This window comes from Corylus avellana, chromosome ca10 (genome assembly GCF_901000735.1).
Source record: "Corylus avellana chromosome ca10, CavTom2PMs-1.0".
NCBI lineage: Eukaryota > Viridiplantae > Streptophyta > Magnoliopsida > Fagales > Betulaceae > Corylus > Corylus avellana.
The window spans coordinates 10,620,350-10,627,390 of record NC_081550.1 but is presented as its reverse complement, the minus strand read 5'-3'; positions in this window follow the sequence as shown (position 1 = coordinate 10,627,390).

The following is a 7,041-nucleotide window of genomic DNA, read 5'->3' as shown; positions in this document are numbered from 1 at the left end:
GAAAGCCCAATACTCAATTGCTATTTCTGTCACAGTCAGATCAAGAGCCATCATGTTTGTCTCTGCCGTCGGTATGAGCTAGGGCTTGGAGAAGATAACCTGATAGAAGACAACTCACAACATGTCAACAACCAAAAATGTCACCAAACAGTTGAATGAACAGACTTACAGAAATAAAAAATTGAAAGAACACAAAAAAATGGGGATTCGACGGCGAGATTAGACGGTATAGAAGAAAAATTAGTATCCTCTTCTGGTTCGAGTCACGCGATATCTAAAGAGAGTTTCTCTCACAAAACTAGTACAACTGCTTAGAACGCCATTATATCAATATCAGATGATCCATCAACGGCTCGATTGAGAATTTGAAAGGAACGGGTTGTTGGGAGGGGGTTGAGAAGGATTGAATGCATGCATTCAACTCCCCAACAATGATGGGAGATGCATTGAATGCTCACAGTAGGCTGCATTCAATGGATCATCTCTCTCTCGCCATCACCCTAGTAATCTAGCCCTCAAACCAGTCCGTCAAACAACTCTCTGGTATTGCCGTAGTGGTAACTGGAACTCTAGAAAGACTGGAATTAAGAGAGAGATAGAGAGCGACGAGGGACGAGGGACGAGGGTGAGTCAGTGAGAGTGACGAGGGTGATGGTTTGAAGTTTGATTGGTTACTGGTTAGTGGTTTCTGGTTTGGTTTAGAATTTACAAACATTCGGTTTCAATCCCAGCCGTTAGATTTGCGAAAATAGCAAAAATTTTAACAAATGAACGGCTGGATTTGGAGAGAGAATTAATTAAATCGATTTGGGCGTGCCACGTGTCGAAACCTTTAGTTTACCAAAACATTATTCACATGCGGCCATTTGTAATTGAATCTGGTGTGCTTATTTAATAGAGTCCGTCGATTCTATAAAAATCATCAAGATTTAATTTCACTCGTTAGATCGAAGCACTCATGGCATGCTTACGGAGCTTGCGATACACCATATAACTCCCACGCGATTTAATTGATTACAGCTGGCTTCCATTAAACCCATCCAACGGCCAATATTTCATCAATAAATTTAGAGGGCTGAGATGGCTTGTGGTCATACCGAGACGTCTGGTACACTGTCAGTCTCGATGACCGTGCGTGCGTGCGAGCTTACAGCCGTTGATGAATTCCTCGAGTGCGATGGGGGGTTTTAAGTTGTTCGATCATCTCAACCAGGGGAATCTTACGAAAATTTGGATGCACCAATAAATCCCACGCTAGAACATGGTTAACAGCTGGCGTCCACTACATGCATCCAACGACTGAAATTAAATAAAAAAAAATTGGACGGCTGTCGTCCATTGTGTGCAAACCAAGAGTCTCATAATTGTTGTCAGACCCGTAGACCGTGCGTGCGTGGGGTACATTTCCGAGACTGAGTGTATCGTCCGCGTGTGTGTGTTGGTGAAACCGGTTCCATACGTTCTCCAATAAATAATCTTGACCATTTATTTTAATTTTTATTTTATCATTCAATCGAAGACGTTAGATTAATGGGCTCATAGTGTCATGTGCAACACCATATAACTCTCACCTTCGTAATGGATTACAGCTGTATTCCATTAACTAAATCCAACGGTTCGGATGAAATCAAATTAAATTGGACGGCTATGATTAAATGTCTAAATTTTCAAAAATTCAAATAATCAGAATAATCTAGTATGGGTAATTTCAGGTGAGCTCGTCTCTTTAGTTTTCCAATAAATTATCTAAACCGTTAAAATTAAATGCAAATTTATATCAATTAAATCTTAACCGTTTAATTAACTAAAGTATTAAAGAAACCGTGTGTGCATAGTAGTGTAGTACTACATATTTATTATAATAATATATAGTAGTAATTATTATTATTTTAATAATAATTAATTAATTACTATTATTATTATTATTATTAATACTAATTTACTAAACAGTTGAGATTCTTGAGACCTGAGAGTTGAGATTATTATTATTATTAATACTAATTATTATTATTAATACTAAACGGTTGAGAATCTTCAGATTATTATTATTATTATTAATATGATTAATTGATTATTATGAATATGATTATTATTATTATTATTATTATACTATACCCTTGATCTTAATTGAACTTATTTACACACATTAATATTATTATTATTATTATTATTATTAACTTATGAATTGAACATTGGACATTAAACCTATAAATAATAACATAGTCTATACTATATACAATGTTAGTTATATACTTATATTGTACCCTTAGATCTTAATCAATTAATTGTACACACATTAACTGAACCTATGAATATGATTATTATTATTATTATTATTATTATTTTTAACTAATTAATTAGACATTGGACATTAAACCTATAAATAATAACATACTCTAAGTTAGCAATAATGTTTTACATATTCTTAATTCTAGTTCTATGAATGATGATATGAATTCAACATATATTACTCTCATTCCTAAAACTAAAAATCCGAGATGTGTAAATGAATTTAGACCCATCAGTTTGTGCAATGTTATTTATAAACTTGTGTCAAAGGTCCTTGCAAACAGACTTAAGATGGTGCTTCCTAGCATTATTTCCCTTAACCAAAGTGCGTTTCTCCCTGGTCGTCTTATTACGGATAATATTATAGCTGCTTACGAGACACTCCATACCATGCACTCACGTATATGGAGTAAGAATGGTTTCATGGCGGTGAAACTCGATATGAATAAGGCTTATGACCGGATGGAGTGACATTTTTTGGAGGCGATTTTGAAGAAACTGGGTTTTGACCCACAATGGATTAAGCTCATGATGATGTGTGTCTCTACAGCTCAATATGCCATTTTGATTAATGGTATCCCTACAGGGAGAATTCGGCCCACTAGAGGAATTAGACAAGGGGACCCTATTTCCCCTTATTTATACCTTATATGTGCTGAAGCCCTTAGCTCCTTATTGTCGCGAGCAGACCGAAAAGGGCGATTGGTTGGGGTGCCTACTTCTAGGACAGGTCCCCGGCTGAATCACCTTTTTTTTTTGCGGATGACAGTTTACTTTTTTGTAAGGCGGATGTTCATCATTGGCATCGTTTGACCAAATTGCTCCAGTGCTACGAAGGCGCATCAAGTCAACGGCTGAATAAGGAAAAGACTGCTATATTCTTTAGCAGAAATACGCCCCGAAATGAAGTGGAAAGGATCAGTGCAATTGCAGGCATAACTCCAACCCAGAGATTTGATACTTATTTGGGCTTACCAGCCCTTGTGGGTAAGTCCCGAACCAATGCCTTCAAAAGTATTAAAGATCGGGTGTGGAGAAGATTGCACGATTGGAAGACACACTTTTTGTCACAAGCTGGAAAAGAAGTGCTGCTTAAAGCCGTAATACAAGCCATACCAACTTATAGCATAAGTGTCTTTCTTGCTCCCTAAAGGACTCTGTGCGGAAATTAATAATTTGATGCAAAGATTTTGGTGGGGTCACAAAGAGAAGGAAGCTAAAATCCATTGGATGAGTTGGGAGAAGCTGGGGGTTTCAAAGAAGCGAGGGGGAATGGGTTTTAGGGAGTTGTCCAGTTTTAATAAGGCTCTCCTAGCAAAACAATTTTGGAGGTTATGGAGCAATCCAAATAGCCTCACTGCTACAATTTTGAAGGCCAAGTATTATCCGCGTAGCTCGATTTTGGAAGCACAATTGGGTTCTAAACCATCTTTTGTTTGGAGAAGTATCCATGGGACGGGTGATCTATTAAAGGAGGGTTTGGTATGGCGGGTAGGGAATGGTGATGGAATTAAAATTTGGGGGGATAAATGGCTGCCCTCCAAGTCTTCTTTCATGGTCCAAACTGGCCCTAGCATCATTGACAAAGACTCCACAGTGAGTGTGCTCATTGACCAAGACTTACACAACTGGAATTATACACTTCTTGAGGCTATCTTTAAGCCGGAGGAGGTGGAAACTATAAAGTCTATACCTATAAGTCGCATGTCTCAACTAGATGTTCAGATCTGGGGTGGAACAGAGAAAGGAGTTTTTACGGTTAAAAGTGCTTATTATTTGCAGAGAGAGATGATTGCAAGGGGTCAAGCTGAAAGTTCTTCAATGGCGGGCAGTAGTGAAGTATGGAATGCAATTTGGAAGATGAAAGCCCCAAATGCAATTAAAAATTTCCTTTGGCGGGCTTGCCATAATTTATTACCTACGCGGGAGAACCTATTCAAAAAGAAGATGATTAGTGAGTCTCTTTGCCCCATTTGTGGGATTAAGGTTGAGTCAACTTCTCACATTTTGTGGCGATGTCCATTGGCTATGGATGTATGGGGTATGGGAAGAAGGGTTTTTGAAAAATGTAGTTTCTTTGGGTTGGACTTTCTGGACGTGGTAGAAGGAATCATGAGCAAATGTGATGAGGAGGATTTCCTGTTGTTTGCACATCTGGCACTACAGCTGTGGTTCAGACGCAATGAATACATTCATAATGAGATCTTTACCCACCCGAATCAAATTCTTCAACAGGCTATATGCTCCATTGAGGATTTCAAAACAGCCAATGCCACGGAAATTCAAGTTGCAAGTGATGGTGGAGGGATGTCAGCAGGTAATTGGGTTGCACCTCCTCTGGGATGGAGTAAAGTTAACTGGGATGCTGCTTTGAATCGTCAAAAAGGTGTGATCGGTTTGGGTGTTGTTGTAAGAGATAATGAAGGGAAGTTAAGGGCAGCAAAGAGCACAACTAGGCGGGGTCTACTAGATCCTACTGACGCTGAGGCAGTGGCAGCTTATGAGGCAGTGATTTTCTGCAAGGACCTGGGCTGCACACATGTCATTCTGGAAGGTGATGCCAAAAATATTGTGGAAGCAATAAAAGATAATGGTCCCAATAGCAGTAGGAGGGGTCAATTGATTGATGATATCCGTACAACTCTTCATTATTTCATTCACTGGAAAATTGAATATGTGAGCCGTAGAACTAATGGTGCGGCACATAGGTTGGCTAAGTATGCAACCAACGGTATCATAGATAGAAACCGGTTGGAGGAAACTCCTGATTGTATCTGTGATATAATTACGATGGAGAAGTCTTCTCCATCTGTTATTTTATTCTAAAAAAAAAAAATAATAAAAAAAATAATAATAATAATAATAATAATAACATACTCTATACTCTACACTAACTTAGTTATATACTTATACTATACCCTTAATCTTAATCAATTAATTGTACACACATTAATTGAACCTATGAATATGATGATGATTATTATTATTATTATTATTATTATTATTGACTAATTAATTGGACATTGGACATTAAACCTATAAATAATAACATAGTTTATACTCTATACAATGTTAGTTACATTATTATACTATACCCTTGATCTTAATTAATTAATTGTACACAAATTAATTGAACCTATGAATATGATGATTATTATTATTATTATTATTATTATTATTATTAACTTATGAATTGAACATTGAATATTAAACCTATAAATAATAACATAGTCTATATTATATACAATGTTAGTTATATACTTATATTATACCCTTAGATCTAATCAATTAATTGTACACACATTAATTGAACCTATGAATATGATTATTATTATTATTATTATTATTAACTAATTACTTGGACATTGGACATTAAACCTATAAATAATAACATACTCTATACTCTACACTAACTTAGTTATATACTTATATTATACCCTTGATCTTAATCAATTAATTGTACACACTTTTTTTTTTTTTCTTTTGAAGAAAATGATTTCATTCTATTCATCAAAACATGTGATGTCAAGAGTAGCCGAACTACTCTGTAGCAGAAAGAGCATCAAGCTCTATGGTTACAATGTCTAAAATACAAGGGGGAATCTCTTCAATCCAGATTTGATCAGCAGCACTTCTAGTAGCATATTTGGAAAGACCGTGTGCCGCCTGATTTGCGTCCCTCCCCACGTGGCTTATTGTCCAACTCCTTAGAGAAAACAAAACTTCTCTAACATCCTCCACAATCTGCCCGTAAGGAGTCCATTGTGTCTCCCCCTCCCTTCGTATAGCTTTAACGGCATTCAGCGAATCCCCTTCCATAAGTACATCCCGAAAGTGCAAGTCTCTGCTGAATTCCGCTGCTAGCAAAGCTCCCATCACTTCCCCAGTCGTTGGATCCGGCAGTACCTGTAGCTTCCTGCTGTGCGCTGCATTTACACGTCCACAGTGGTCCCGAATGATTATTCCAACCCCCATACACTGCTGGTTTGAGTCCAATGATATGTCCCAATTCACCTTGTATTTTCCAAAAGGTGGAGTGGCCCATTTTTTGATAATTCTAGACTCCTCCTCAGATCTCATCATAGACCCCTGGGTTGTTTGAATGTACTGATCCAGCAGCTCTTCCCCCTCCAGAACAATGCTATTTGGATGGGAAAAGGGTCCTCCATGAAGCCCGAATTCCTTCTAGCCCATATTTTTTTTTTTCGCAATGATTGCTACCAGCCCCATTTCCCTGTTACTACATATATTCTGCAGTTCTTCCATGACCTCCATGAACGAATTTCCTCTCGGGTGGCTCTTCTGGATGCTTCGCCCACATGAGCCCCACACATCCATCGCTGATGGGCAATCCCAAAGGATATGTTTGCTGTCTCCGAATGTGTGTGGCAGAAGATGCAACCATCCTCTTTTGTTACTCCTCACTTCTTCAAATTATCCTTAGTGGGCAATATGCTATTACAAGCTCGCCAGAGAAAAACTTTTGTGGAATTTGGTACCTGCAAGCCCCACAGATATTTCCACCAGCGTTGAGAATTCGATGTGTTGGGCACAGATCCATCTTGAGAAGCTCTGCGTTCCATCTCCAAGTGGTACGCACTCCGTACTGTGAAGCATCCCAAGGCTGTTCCACGCCAGATCAGTCGATCTGGTTGCCCATATCTGCTAATCGGGATATTGTAGATAACCTCCGCCTCCTCCTTCTCCATTATCCGTTCTATCAGTTCCCTATCCCATTGCCCAGTATTATGA